Below are 16651 nucleotides of genomic sequence, written 5' to 3' on the forward strand. Positions count from 1 at the left end.
ATCGGCATTGTGATTCAGTGAAAGGAGACTAGTAGAATAAGTGCTAGGCTTAGACCAAACATAAAAAGTACTAGGACCAATTTATTTGATTAATCCCTGCAAGGCAGTGCCCCATCATGGCCACAGTGAAAGTAAAAGACAAAACACTGGTCTGCAGAATCAGAACTGATTGCGTTTAAATATCAACGGCTAAAAGTGGAGATAATTTTCTGTTTAAAATTGTTGCTACTCACCTTTATAAAATGCACATGCTCCCACTACTTATGATCTTACATTGGTAGTGTAGCATTCTTTTATTATTAAATTTTCATTTGTTGCTTGTTACCGTTACTATCAAGGTTTGTGATCCCTCACTACTACATTTCAAGTGTTACCTCACTGTCAAGGCTTGACTTATTCCTACATACTTGAATGTTGTTTCTATAACAGACAGTGATTGTGAAGCTATGTTGTTCCAATGTTGCTAAACTTGTACTTCATTTCTGCGAAATCTCCCAGCTTTCTGTGTATTTTAATTACTCTGTAATCATGTATGTTATAGCACCACCTAATTAGATGTTCTGACCCCCTTCTCTCTCTCTCTGTCTGTCTTTGTCTCTCTCTCTCTCTCACACACATACACATACACACGCACACACAACACCCTATCCTTTCAGTTCATGATGAGTAGGTACTACAAATTCTCAGGAACTGCATACTACTCTTCTTATCTAGTGTACTATGAACTCCAGATATTAAATGATTTGACTTGACTCTTAGCAGGTAATCCTATCATTTCAAGTGTTCTGTATTTTTCTACTTGTTGACTTCATTCATTGAACATAGTTTTCTAAGATATCTTAGCCTCCCAATGCTTGGATATACAACCAAAATCTAATTATTACACTTGTATCTAAATATTACTAAGTTCTCTAAATAAATATACTTCTGTTCGGCAATCCTAGACTTGCTTCTTTTTCCTTTCTCAACAAATATAAATCCTTCATTCCAATCTCAATGTTACATCAGCAGAGTCGAAAAAGATGTTATTAGCAAACACTCTTTTAGTAACTCAAACACTTGAATGTCTTGATAAAAGTACTCATTTTATTGACTTCTCTCTCTACAAAGGGCTTAACTCAACACTAAAGTTACCAAATTTGGGGTTAAACAATTTGAGTTTGTGAACCAACATATAAGCTGTAATTTTCTTAAGAGTTGTATTATTATTGCTATGATAATGTGTTACATTCCTGGTATGTTATTTAAGTCAGTTGAAATTGTCATAACAAAAATTCAGTTCTCATGCTAAGATTTCTGTTTTAAGCCATCCACTATTATTACAATACCTATGGCTTTAGATTACAAAACTGAAGCCTGCTAACCTCTAACAATTAATAAGTGCATGTTAAACACAGAATTAATCTAGCACTTTGAAATTCTATCTTCATTTCAAATAATGACAATTTCTTTGCAACAGCATAAGGTGTTGTTATCAAAGTAGCCAGAAACAAGTGTTTGGATGTCTGAGATTAAATATAAAGAATTTTTATACTATTTAAAGAGTGATTACTTAATTAAAACAATAAATTTATGTATATTATTTTGATACTTTCTTTTTTTTTGTAAATCACTTTAGATGTCTCTTTTGAGAACTATGAATTTAATCTATTCTTTGTAAACAGCTCTCTGTGAAACAAATATTTTCGCAATATTTATCACTGCTATTTAGAAAATAAGTCATCTTTGAAATAACCTTTTTTTTTTTATTTAATCCAATCAATGTAACTTGCTCTTGAAATGTAAACAAGAAATTCGATTTTTGTTTTGATTTTTTTTTTAATTGTAAAATCATTTTGTAGAAAATTAAGCCTGTTGGATCAAGAGTTCTAAGTATGCTGTCAAATTAAAATAACTTTTAGCTCATTAATTTTAACCATTGAAGATTATAGCAATAGAAAAAAACAAGCCCAGGGCAGTTTTTTTTCTTTCTCCTGAATTATTACAGGACATGCAAACAATGAAACCAACTATTTTCTATTAGTTCTTTGTTACTAAGCTTTCTAAAATATTTTACAGACATTAATATTTTGAGAATAGACACACTTCTTATCTTCAATTTACTACATTCTAATAAAGCAACTTAATTAAAAAGAGAGTGCTATCATAGAAATATATTGACTATAGGCAAGGTGTCAAAGTCAGATTAAATGTTATATTTGACAATATAACTCTACCATTGTAATTCCTCTGAGGTTCAATCTAGATAATAGATAAAAATATATTATGCATTATAGCCTATCAAAAAAAAAAAAGAAATATGTTCCCCAAGTATATTTATGTTCTGTAATCATTAGACCCTTTAATTGAGAATTGCAGTGAATATGATTCTCAACCGGTGAAATGACAGGAAAAAAAAAAGAGAAAATGTTATATGGCTCATTATCTATGCTTAGCAATAAATATATCTGTGCCATTTCAGTACAACAAAAGAGCTCTCTCTCTCTCTCTCTCTCTCTCTCCTCTCTCTCTCTCTCTCTCTCTCTCTTTGTGAATAGGAAAACTTGACATTGCAGTATAGGTTTTACTAATGTATTATATAACAAACAATTCACAAATCAGATTCAATTTCCTATTGGTACTTATTCCCTCATGTTCTCGCTTAATACACGTTGGAAGGGCATCACCATTGGCATCACTGCGTTCTACCCACCATCTACCCAAATTTGAATCTTTGGACCATTGTGATAGTGTTGGTGGTGGTGGTGAGTTCTATCAAGGGTAATCTGGAACTACTAATGATTTCGTGATTAATTGGAATAAGAAAATTTGTTGTGAGCTGCAATGATAAACATTTATACATGTTTTGATGCTGAAGTTGTTTTAAAATATTACTAAAGGCATATTAAATATCTATTTGCTTCAATAAATATCAATTTTTTTCTTCAATTTTCCAATCTATCTTCCAAGTTGCTAATCTATCCAAAGATGCTAATATAATCATCTTGCAGCAATTAAGTTTCAAAATTTCATTGCATAAATACTAAACATAGTTTTATGTTATTACAAACACTATAATCTTTAGTAGGTTATTAGTTATTGTTAACCAAAGATAGTGTCTTAGAGAGAGAGAGAGGGGGGGACCTCTAAGTAAGTCTCAAAAGTAGTTCTAGAGTGAACAATGGATTTAGAACACCACCTCTATTGTAGTTCTATAATCTTTTGTCATTCATGTATGGGAAGTAATGTTAAACTGATTTTTTTTTATTCTGGCATCCAGTGCTCACAATGCATTATGCTTAGTAAATAACTTGTACCAAGATAGATTAAGTCAGCCGGCATAAGCATCTTGTCAAAGGACACATTTTGATGCTTCTCGTGTATTCCCTCAAGTATTGTGGAAGTCTGTATCTTATCACTTTGGTCATGGTATTCACAAATATGAATACACACACAAACAACACACACAACACAGTGAAACACATACATAAACACACACACACACACTCTCGTGCATACACATACACACACACACAACTTGACAGGTCTTCATAGATGATATGATGCACCTCCCTTTTGCAAATCGTGGGCAGGGTTGTTTCAGCACTCCATCACTATCATCTTTAAAGTTTTCTCTTTTCTACTATAAATTGCTTTTTCCTCTTCTTGCATTTTACCATTAGTTGATTTATATATCTGGTCAGTTGCCAAAGATCAATGCTTGCTACTTTATTTCATGTGTCTATTTATCTATTACCTTCTCTTACTGCATCAGGGAAACTTGAAATACCTTCCCCATAAAGAATAAAGAAACCTCTACTTTATATATGGCTATCTTGCCTCAAAAAGCATTATGAACTTTGGGTCAACTTTGGTTTTAAATAAAAAGTAACTGACTCCTCTCTGACCATCGACACGGTTTCCTTTCTAGTAACAGGTCAACTAGTAACCTATTCATAATATTTAATGAGTTACACTTTGTACTCTAAGCCAGAGGGAAATTTTACTTTTCTTTTATCTGAAGAAATAAACGAAATACCATGAAGCTTGTCCTCCTACTTTACTGTATCTATTCAAGATTAATATTTTATAGTATATGAAATACTTCCATTTAAATTAACTTCTCTCTTGTTTCTTCACAAAGAAAATTGTATTCGAAACCTTGGTTTATTGTTCTACTAATTTAAATTGGTTAAAATGTCGCGTTTTAATTAGTGAATATTTTCCCCTTCATTTTTATGCTAATTTATTTGACAGGTCTCTATAAAACTTTCTTTTGTTGTTAAGTCATGTGCCAAAATTTCAAATTAGATTTATTTATACAACAGTAAATTGTTAATTTAAAAAAAATTTTTTTATGATTTTCAATATATGCATTTCTGCATATGTAATAAATTAATGGGCCATGTGACATAAAAAAAAACCAACATGAAGTATTTGGAAGGTCACATATGGTGTTCATTCTTACATTTCATGTTTGTTCTCCTATTTGTGTGCACATTTCATATTTTAACAAGCACAAATTTAACTGCTCATGAAATTCTTATAATCATTCATGAAAAAGAAAAACTAACAAGCAACTCATTCTAACATATGTATAAATTTATTCTAAACAAATATATCTGTATTAAATGTTCATTAACAGTTTAATGTGATAGGAAGGTAACAACGCCAAAAGTGCAGGTCTACAAATACACTTATTAAATATACAGATAATTAAAGTGTGTGTGTGCGTGTGTGTGTGTGTGTGTATCTATGTATGTATGGTGGCATAAAAATGAAGAAATTGTATTTTCATGTGAATAGTGAAAATTAGTTGTAGAATCTGTATCTTTCTATGAGTAGATAGAAACAGTCATTAGAAAAACTAATCAAACAATGATAGAGGAGAAAGTCTACTAGTCCTCAGGTGTGATCATAAAAAGAGAAGAGCCTGCAGTTATTCACTTATGTAGAAAGTTATTCAAACACTAGTGTGAATACGTTGGTGTCTAATGATTAGCATCACCGTACTAATAAGAATTTCTATGAATGTATATTTTTGCGTACATTTATATACACATATTCAAAAGAGGAGACTGTTGCTGTGCTAAATGTGAGTTTGTAAAGTAATTGACCAAATGATGAAAGTGATAAAGTCACACCTGATATAAAGTTACTATGTTTAAATTTATATTATGACCAAGCAATACAATTATTTCATTACAACAACAATAGAAGAGACAAGCACACTTCTTTCTATCACTCATTTTGTGATATTTGGTTTGGAATTGTGTTGCAAGTTTTATGGTATATAAGTTGGAAAGTTCTACTGTCATCAGAAAAACGGTATGTTCAAGAGCCACTTTACTTACAGGTCGCCTGCATTTTCACTTAGGTACAAAGTTATTCAAACACTAGTGTGAATATGTTGGTGTCTAATGATTAGCATCACCGTACTAATAAGAATTTCTATAAATGTATATTTCGTGTACATTTATATACACATATTCAAAAGAAGAGACTGTTGCTGTGCTAATTGTGAGAATGTAAAGTAATTGACCAAATGATGAAAGTGATAAAGTCACACCTGATATAAAGTTACTATGTTTAAATTTATATTATGACCAAGCAATACAATTATTTCATTACAACAACAATAGAAGAGACAAGCACACTTCTTTCTATCACTCATTTTGTGATATTTGGTTTGGAATTGTGTTGCAAGTTTTATGGTATATAAAGTTGGAAAGTTCTACTGTCATCAGAAAAACGGTATGTTCAAGAGCCACTTTACTTACAGGTCGCCTGCATTTTCACTTAGGTACAAAGTTATTCAAACACTAGTGTGAATATGTTGGTGTCTAATGATTAGCATCACCGTACTAATAAGAATTTCTATAAATGTATATTTCGTGTACATTTATATACACATATTCAAAAGAAGAGACTGTTGCTGTGCTAATTGTGAGAATGTAAAGTAATTGACCAAATGATGAAAGTGATAAAGTCACACCTGATATAAAGTTACTATGTTTAACCCTTTTGATACCAACCCGGCCAAAACCGCCTCTGGCTCTGTAGAACAAATGTTTTGTTTTCATAAGTATTGAATTAAAATCTTCCACCAAACCTTAGCCACAATTTATGTTCCCAACACTAGCTTAATGATAACTAAGTTCTTTTATTAAATTCTTTGTTGTATTTAAAATTAATTGAATGAAACACAGAGAATCTCAAAATAAATACAGTAACAAAAGGGTTAAATTTATATTATGACCAAGCAATACAATTATTTCATTACAACAACAAACCAAGAGACAAGCACACTTCTTTCTATCACTCATTTTGTGATATTTGGTTTGGAATTGTGTTGCAAGTTTGATGGTATATAAAGTTGGATTGTTCTACCATCATCAGAAAAACGGTATGTTTAAGAGCCACTTTACTTACTGCTCGCCTGCATTTTTACTAAGTACTTCTAGACAGGGTGTTTCATTTGGTGAAAGCACTACTAAGTTAACATCACTGCAGGGTTATTGAAATGAAGACATGAGATCATGCCTTAATATTCAGGCATGATTGAAAATTTACACCAACCTCTCTATACTACCTTATAGTTTGTTTTATGGTGAGGACCACCTTGGTAAACAATATCTAACTAGAGAAAATAACCTGCATTTGAAGATTTGTACAATTAGGCACTGACATTGAAATTACATAAAGTTTTCAGGAAAATTTTTGATGGCTTTTGTGCTGAATGGAATCTCTAGTGGTATGGGCATGTAATTAAAACATATTAGTTTCAAATTTTGGCACAAAGCCAGCAATTTTAGGGGGAGAGGCTAAGCTGTTACATTGACCCCAGTGTTTGACCAGTACTCATTTTGTTGACCCTGAAAGGATGAAAGGTAAAGTCGACCTTGGCGGAATTTGAACTCAGAATGTAAGGATGGATGAAATACTGCTAAGCATTTTGCCCGGCATGCTAACAACTCTGCCAGCTCACCACCTTTAGCTAAAACATTAAAAAATTAAAAGTCATTAATTGCTTGTATGGCTGTTATGGTCAAAGGCACAGGATAAATCAGGTGAATGGGAAAACTTTGTGTGACATGAAATTTCTTTATATATTGACCAGATGTCACCATCACCATCCAATGCTTCCAAATCATCCTACTCCCCTAATTGCAACTGTAGATCTTGGTCTTGTGTGAAGAGCAACTTTGCTAATTTTGGAGCAGTCATTGTATTTGGCCGATGATTTGTCTATTGTGATATTTCCATGTTTAGTAATACATTTCTTTCTTTCTTTCATCATGCTTAGTTTTAGTTATAATAATAATAATAATAGCATAGTTACTTATTATCTATGATGCATGCTTTCATGTGCAATACCACACACACAATGATGATGACTCTTGTGAAGTCGCCCCACCCTCCACTTTATTTATTAATTTATTTGCATTTATGTCATTCTTCAATTGTAAAGAAGACTTTTAATTTCATTAACGTTACAGAACAAATCATGACTTCAGAGATAACTCCAAAAAAGGTGACCCCCACTTTTCACCTAGTCGATAATAAATTAAACATTCTAATATTAAGTACATGGTATTTATGCACCCTTCCCATAATATCTTGATACTTGTTCTCTGACGCTGATGATTAGACTTCATTCCAAAGTCCAGTTCCATATGTACACCTATTGCTACCATCATGATTAAATCATGGTCATTTTCTCTAATGATCCTTTTGCTCCTTAACTTGAGCATTTCTCAAAGGGATGTTACCTTTCTAACCTGTTTTTGTCTTATAAATCTCAATATTGAATTGATTGCACTCTTTTCCACATACACACCATTTATCTCTTTATTTCTTATCTTCTTTTCATTAAACCTTTACACACTTCTGTACTGTGTAACTGTCATAAATACATGAAAACATTTGACAGGACATAACAAAAGGCCCATATTATTCAACCCCAGGAACCTATACATGAACAGCTATACAGCATCATAAACCTTATGCGTGTGAAATACAACTGTTCATAAGGATCACCTTTGGAAACTCCAGACTCACAACATATTCTAAAAGCTGCACTGAGAGGATTGGGTTTCCCTTACTGAGCCAAAATGCATTTTAATTCTGGCAAATCTATCCATAATCAATGCCTATAAATGTGAGATTATACAGCCAGCAAGTCACTTGATAACTTTTTCCTGGCTCTAATGCAATGTTATCTATCTCCTTGGTAAACTGGCTCCAGCCCCTGCCTTGCTGTTAAGCAAAGTTCCTGTTTCCTATTCAACAAATTACTACTGTAACTTTCTCTTCACTTTAATGTACTCATTACAGCCATCGTTGGAACTCTCTCATTACCCAATCTCTTAAATTTTACTGTAAACCCCTACCGTTCCATTAGATATTAAACCTGCCACAAACCAAATAACATAAGCAATAATTCTTCAAATTTCACAGTTATTGTCCCAGGCTAACCCCTCAGAACTAAAGTGCCTCATGCCTCTTACAGTAAGTTAATCAGAAATAAGTGAAAAGCAGACAATTTTGCAAACGAATCCGTCCCTTAATGAATAACAAAATGCTTGTCTAATATTTAGTATAACTCAGAAGATTGTGAAATATATTAACAGAAGATATGTCGGCTATGTGATTAGTTATTCTGATGTGTATACTTTTTTACTTATAGATTTAACCCTTTTGTTACCAGCCCGGCTGAAACCGGCTCTGGGTCTGTAGTACAAACGTCATGTTTTCATAAGTTTTGAATTAAAATCTTCCACCAAACCTTAGTCATAATTTATGTTCCTAACACTGGCTTAATGATAATCAAGTTATTTTACTAAATTCCTTGTTATATTTAAAGTAATTGAAAGAAACACAGAGCATCTCAAAATAAATACAGTAATGAAAGGGTTAAGTTCTTATTTGTAGTGTTCAAAACATTAGGTTATTGTTTCTTTCTCTCTCTCTCTCTCAATATATATATATATATATATATATATATATATATATATATCCACATGTATGTGTATGTATTATGATGCATGTGTGTGTATGTGTATATTTGTGTGTGTATGTGTGTATGCATATCTGTATATGTGCGAATTTATTTCAAGAAATATTTCCATGAAGGAAAAACAAATTTAATGGAAAATAGTTGTAAAATAGCTCTTTATTGTCTTCGATTTGAGTATATGACTCTATTCTGTCTGAATATGCAATATATTTAAAGAACACAACATTTTCAGCAATTTGAATTGGGAGTTTAGTATAGGAAATTAATTTGAGTTTTAATTATTACTGCTATTATTATTATTATTATTATTATAACTAAAACTAAGCATGATGAAAGAAAGAAAAAAATGCAGTACTAAAACCAATGCATTTAATGCTTTTATATAATTTTAATGTTTGTTTTTTTTTTTCTTTGTCTACCTTTAATATTTTAGGCAATAAATTAATTTGAATACTAAAAATGACAATGGAAAAAAATATTTACATTTATTGTGATCAGTAGCAAAATAGAATCTTTGAAAACTTATACAAAATCCAAATATCTTTATATAAATCTCAGAGAATCTGAAACTTGTCAAGTTGATTGAAAAAGAATAGTTTTGAAAGTGATACAGAAGTGTATGCTGCTGCAGAAATTCTCATGTTCACAAGCTATGAAAACGTAAATGTGAATAAGGATGCTTGTAGATATGAATTGATGAAATATTGTGAAAAGTTTTCTTAACTACTTTGTGACCATATCTATAAAGTGTGCATTTAAGTTGATTTTGAAATTAATCAAAAATTTGGAAGGATTTTGTAAAATAAGTTTTATCATTGTTAAACTGGCATTTGAAACCTAAACTTAGGCCCTTAAATAAAATCATGATGAGATATTTTAATTCACATATGATTACTTCATTTAGCTAATGGTTTTGTCTTATAAACTAAATTAGATTTGGGTTACTATCAGCATTAACCCTTTCGTTACCAACCCAGCTGAAACTGGTTCTGAATACAAGTGTCTTATTTTCATAAGTTTTCAATTAAAATCTTCCACCAAAACTTAGTCCCAATTTATGTTCCTAACGTTAGCTTAATGATAACTAAGTTATTTTACTAAATTCTTTCTCATATTTAAAGTAACTGAAAGAAACACAGAACATCTCAAAATAAATACAGTAACGAAAGGGTTAATATGGGTGTTAAAATACTGTATTGTATTCATTACATATAGCACAACCTTGGGAAAAACCCGAAACTTAAAAACTTTCACTACCTGCTGAAAAATTTACTTCAAAGGGGGTCCATTCAAAAATACTAAAAAAAAAGGTTGTGACTACCAGTTTATTGAATTGCCAAGCTTCATAAATATATATGATAAAGAATTAGCAGTTGTTAAAGTACTGAATATAATACTTTGTGTTATTTATGCTGGTTCTTTATGTTCTGAGTTCAACTTTGCCGTTCATCTTTTTAGCTGGTGGGGTGGAAGTGGAGTCGATAAAAAAAAAAAAATACCAGTTGCGTGCTGGAGTCAATGTAATCGAAATTACCCACTCCCTCTAAAATTGCTGGCCTTATGCCATAATTTGAATCCAATATTATTATCATTATGGCAGCGAGCTGGCAGAATCATTAGCACACTGGGTGAAATGCTTAGTGGCATTTCGTCCGTCCTTACAGCCTGATTTCAAATTTCACTGAGGTCAACTTTGCTTTTCATCCTTTCAGGGTCGATGAAATAAGTATCAATTACATACTGGGGTTGATGAAATAAGTACCAGTTACGTATTGGGGTCGATGTAATCAACTAGCCCCCTTCCCCACAATTTCAGGTTTAGCGCCTATAGTAGAAAGGATAATTATTATTATTATTATCATTATTATTATTATTGTTATTATTATTATTATTATTATTAAGGTGGCAAGCTGGCAGAATCATTAACGGGCCGGGCAAAATGCTTAATCGCATTTCGTCCGTCTCTATGATCTGAGTTCAAATTCTGCTGAGGTTGACTTTGCCTTTCATCTTTTTGGGGTTGATAAACTAAGTACCAGAGAAACAGTGGGATTGATGTAATTAACAAGTCCCCTCCTGCAAAATTTCAGGCATTGTGCCTTTAGTAGAAAGGATTATTATTATTATTGCAGAGACAAAGCTCAGGTTTGTTCTTATTCCTGGGAGAATCTATGTGGGTAAAGAGTTACTACTTGTAACCTCAGATACTCAGAAGCTTTCTATATGTAAGGTTATCATTATTATTCTTATTAAGAATTGTAGATTGGCATCTTTTGAGTACTGAAGACTATGCCTTGTGGTTTTTAGAGTGTTGGGGAAAATACCCTACAGTATTTGTTCTGTTTTTCTTTTACATTCTACATTCAATTCCCTCCGAGGGCAACTTTGTCTTTCATCCTTTCGGGGGTTTGAAGTACTGGGGTCAGTGATATTGGGTACTCTCCCTCCCCTTATGCCTAAAGTAGAAAGCGTTATTGCTATTATTATTAAAGTGGAAGATTGGCTGAATCGTTAGAGTGTCAGACAAAATGCTTTGTGATATTTGTACTGGTTCATTACATTTCTGAGTTCGAGTTCTGTCAAGGCAAGCTTTGCTTTTCATCCTCCTGGAGCTGATATTATAAATTACATGTTAATTACTGTGGTTGATTTAATCAACTAACCCCCCTCTTCGAAATTTCAGACCTTGTGCCTATACAAGAATTTGTTATTAAACAATTATTCTAAAAAAAAATAAAATGTTAGAGACAATTTTATCATTATTATCATTATTATTATTATTATTATTATTTATTTATTTATTTACTTGTTTATTAAATGGTTTCAGTTTGAAATATCTGTTTGCTATCTCTTCAAATATGGGAGAATATTTTCAGAACAACTTGCTGTAGTTTGAAATGCGACTGTTGCTGAAATATGGGTGTCTGTTATTTAAGGTGGAGCTAAAAGTACCACAGAATCATCCTACTGAGTTGGGTATACCAGGAAGAAGACGAGGAGATTGATTTGTATTCGAAGCTTGCTGGGAGATTATAGGTGTACTCCATTTACATGGGTGGGAATCATTACAATTCGTCCCCCTTATTGCAGATTTATGCTGATTTATTACTACTACTTTAATGCATTATTCTTAACATGATTTATACTGTGAGGAGAAATCAGTGTCATGTAATACTAAATTTTTACTACTTATTAACTGCTTATTATTTCAGTGGATTAGCAATATATTTGAAATTTTGTCACCTGCTTATATCATTACTAGCAGTTGTGATATAATTGAGTATTTAATGTTTAATGTAGCATTTATTGAAGACAAGATAGATTGAAATATTCTGTATCGATGACTTCAATTCATGTAACACACACACATATATGTGCGTGTGTGTGTATATAAATATATAACCTATTACAGTATTTGTAATTGGGTATTTATGGCAAATAGTTGTGGTAGGGGTAGAGAAGCTAACTAGATACTTTAATCGTATTAAATTATCGCTTTTGGAAGCAGAAATTTTGTCGCCATCACCTTGGACCAAGTTAATTAACTGTGTCCAGAAAAAAATATATATATATATATATATATATATACCCCTCAATATTTATTGCTTAAAACGAAGAAAGAATTCTTAGTTAATTGGAAAACTGCTAGAATATCTAATAACGTTACAGTTCCTCAAAGTTCTTTGTAGCGTTTTATCCAAGTACAACTCCGTTTCTCATTATCATACCCGCTCATTCAGCTTACATGATATCACACCATGCTGGTTTCTTTTGTTCATTCACTTCACCTTGTAATATGAAAGAAACTTTCTTTTCACACACAAGTAAAAAAAAAAAATTATAAAGCCAATTGAGAGTTATTTCCCCTACTTAAATGATTGAAAAAAAATTATTATATCTACATATATTTTGAATATATGTTGAACATAACACCTTAGTGTAAAGTGAATTGTGGATGCCCTTTGATAGTTAACTAAAACTCCATCTAGTTAAATGCATAGACTTTTACTGGTTATGTATTAAATGCATTGACTTTACAGGTTTTGTAGTAAACATTTTTTTCTTTTCATGTATTTTTAAGAGGTGATATGCTGAATGTTATGTGCAAATGATTCTTAATTGTAATTTCCCTGTTAATTGCAGAGAAGGTATGGGGTCAGGGTGGGTGAGGGCAGAGCAGCATTTGTTAGGGACTCTCAAAGAAAAGTTGTTTTTTTCTTTTTGTCGTTGAACATGTATATAATTCAGGTTTTATTGAATAATTTCCATTCAGTAGTTATCTTCAATGATAGATTATATCCTATAAGAATAATGGTCTAGCAGTTCCATGACGGTTCTATGCTGTGTCAGCGTTCAACTTTGCTCTATAGAATGAAGACTTACATTTGTATCAGAAATTTAATGAAAATCATATTTAAGCAGTCATCATCAATTATGGTCACTTGTCTGTAGTTCATATGTGGAAGTCAGAATATTAATTGTCATTATGCACATGCAGATATATCTATACAATAGATATATTTTGCAAGTTGCTCCATAGTTTTTTTTTGTTGTTTTTTTTTTTACAAGTGCACCTGAGCTCTGTATACAATAAGCTCATTATTACAAGTATGTAGTCAGTGAGATTTGGAAAATATGAAACAAAAGCTCAGATGAAACTATATCTTTAATAAAAAATTTTTTAGTAAAATATGTTAATTATCAATACTTCCTGACATTAGTTATTGATGAAATGCTATATCAATGACATTAGGTCATTGATATAGCATTTAATCAATATATACATTGAAGCTGTTTTCAATTTCACTGCCACCCCATGCATTATTATAACCACTGTCTGCTGATATATTTTATTCCTACTTCTGGACTCTTAAAAAGAAGATACTAATACTTAGCGAGTGTGCTACTAAGTAAATTAAACATTCTAACCTTGTATATCTTCTTTGAGGAATTCATACCCACACACTAATTATGTCTTAGTTTGAGGAAATCTCTCAGTTTTTTTTTTACAGTGGAATTTTCTTCTTGTTTTTAGCCTATGTCTCAAGTCTGTTATTTGTAAATTTGATAATCTTGTCACATCTCAAAGCCTTGTTAGTGTTGAGGAGCTGTGTACTTTATTATACTTCCTTCTTAAAGAACATTACCCCCAAAAATCAGACCTGGCCCCACAAATCCAGCCGGCATTGCTCATTTCTTCAGTTTTACCATCTCCTTTCTAAATAAATCTCAAAGACATATGTAGCATAGTGTAATGCGACAATTCATAGTAGTTGATATTACTTTATGCATATGTAGTGCAATAGAATTTGCAGATTTACCAGTTTGATAGTATTTCCAATTCTACTTAGTTTAAATTCATAAAGTCATTATTACTTTTTAGGATATAAAACTTGGATTTTAGAAAGTAGGGTCAAGGTTTCGAGCCTAAGCATAACTTTATAAACTGAAAGGAACTTCACCTATTTTTTTCCCCCTTAAAATCAATAAAACGTTTGGTTTGGTTTGGTAACATTAGTAGTTTATGTGATTGCTGTGGCTGGCAGTTGTGTACCAAATTATACACTCAGAAAACTAAAAAAGGGGTACGGTACTAGATATTGAAATGAAGGTGAATCTAGTTAAAGGAGGTGTGTGCATCTTAGTTTGTTAGATATGGAAAATACCTTAGATAAAGTTGTTGTTTTTTTTAAAATTCAGCCAATATTCTCAACCAGCTTAAATCAAAATTCTTTTATTTTTTTGGTTTTTATTCTTTTGAAATAGGGACTGGTTATACTGGAACCCCAGTTTCAAGGGTTTTAGTTGACTGTGTCTAATGCTTTGTTTTTTTATACAAGTTAACTAAAACAGTATCCGGGAAAAATTCTCACATGCAAGTACACAGACACACACACACACAAAACTGTGTTATACCTAGAAATGTTACTTTCTGTTTTTGAAAATTTAAATCTGCATGAGAATAGTAGCAGCAGTATGCTTAATGCAGACCATTGTATTCACTTATAATCTATATTTTCTGTCTGCTGTTATTCAAGTCGATTGCTGATCTGCAATCAATGCTATCATCATGACTGCACATTTACTGCATAGACAAGAGCAGTGGCACGGCATACATTCTCTACCGACAGACAACAAAAATATATTCCATTAAACTACACAGTATCTTACACAATGAAATAGGAAAAAATGAGGGAAAAGAATTTAAACTTCGATATTTTTCTTCTTTTATTTTCTTGTTCTTACCTGTGTTCTCTTAGTGAAACCTATGCAATATTGACTGTGAACATAGGAATTCATCGTATTTCTTCCAGTATGTTATCTTACATAGATTGCGGAGCATCGAAACATATAAATATAAAATCCACTTGAGAAAAGGAAAAAAAAAAAAAAGAAGAAAATATCTGGTATTATATCCACTTACAACCTTTCTAATAGTTTTACTCCACCATTTTTACAAAAATTATAGTAATAAGATTTAGATAAGAAAATATAGCCATCTTCAATGAAATTAAAACAAACAAAATTTACTGTAAATCCTTGTTTTTTTTCTTTTTTCTTTTTTTTTTCTATCTCTCTCTCTTAAAGTTGTAAAGTTTGGCCTTGCAACCACATCCTTTCATTGTAAGCATATTTCCCCAGATACCCAACATAAGACGATAGTGTTTCTGAACTAAAAAAAAAAAAAAAAAAAAAATTACTTTTTTTTTTTTTTCAATTGCTTTTAATGAAAGATATCATTAGTTTTCAGCTGCTTGTCAAACAGATATTCCTCTGTACTGTACCTTTTTCTTTCTTTCTGTCTTTCTTTTTTTTTTTTTTGGCTTATTTGTTGTTGTTGTTGTTTCTTGTTGCTGTTGCAGTTGTTGTTGTGCATATCTGTTAGTCATCCAAGTTAGCTTGGCTGTTGCTGGTGTTAAATAAAGAAAGTGGTTATTATTATTTTTTTCTTCTTTTTTTCTTGTTCTTACCTGTGTTCTCTTAGTGAAACCTATGCAATATTGACTGTGAACATAGGAATTCATCGTATTTCTTCCAGTATGTTATCTTACATAGATTGCGGAGCATCGAAACATATAAATATAAAATCCACTTGAGAAAAGGAAAAAAAAAAAAAAGAAGAAAATATCTGGTATTATATCCACTTACAACCTTTCTAATAGTTTTACTCCACCATTTTTACAAAAATTATAGTAATAAGATTTAGATAAGAAAATATAGCCATCTTCAATGAAATTAAAACAAACAAAATTTACTGTAAATCCTTGTTTTTTTTCTTTTTTCTTTTTTTTTTCTATCTCTCTCTCTTAAAGTTGTAAAGTTTGGCCTTGCAACCACATCCTTTCATTGTAAGCATATTTCCCCAGATACCCAACATAAGACGATAGTGTTTCTGAACTAAAAAAAAAAAAAAAAAAAAAATTACTTTTTTTTTTTTTTCAATTGCTTTTAATGAAAGATATCATTAGTTTTCAGCTGCTTGTCAAACAGATATTCCTCTGTACTGTACCTTTTTCTTTCTTTCTGTCTTTCTTTTTTTTTTTTTTGGCTTATTTGTTGTTGTTGTTGTTTCTTGTTGCTGTTGCAGTTGTTGTTGTGCATATCTGTTAGTCATCCAAGTTAGCTTGGCTGTTGCTGGTGTTAAATAAAGAA

General features: G+C 31.5%; 1 protein-coding gene across 2 annotated transcripts in view; it reads left to right on the plus strand.

The window, feature by feature from the left end:
* LOC115215425 (zinc finger protein 629-like) overlaps positions 1–16651 on the plus strand; it is a 251374-nt gene that overhangs the window by 74614 nt on the left and 160109 nt on the right. The gene's annotated exons all lie outside the window — the stretch shown is intronic.

The sequence above is a fragment of the Octopus sinensis genome, linkage group LG9 (assembly GCF_006345805.1).
Source record: "Octopus sinensis linkage group LG9, ASM634580v1, whole genome shotgun sequence".
NCBI classification, from domain to species: Eukaryota; Metazoa; Mollusca; class Cephalopoda; order Octopoda; family Octopodidae; genus Octopus; species Octopus sinensis.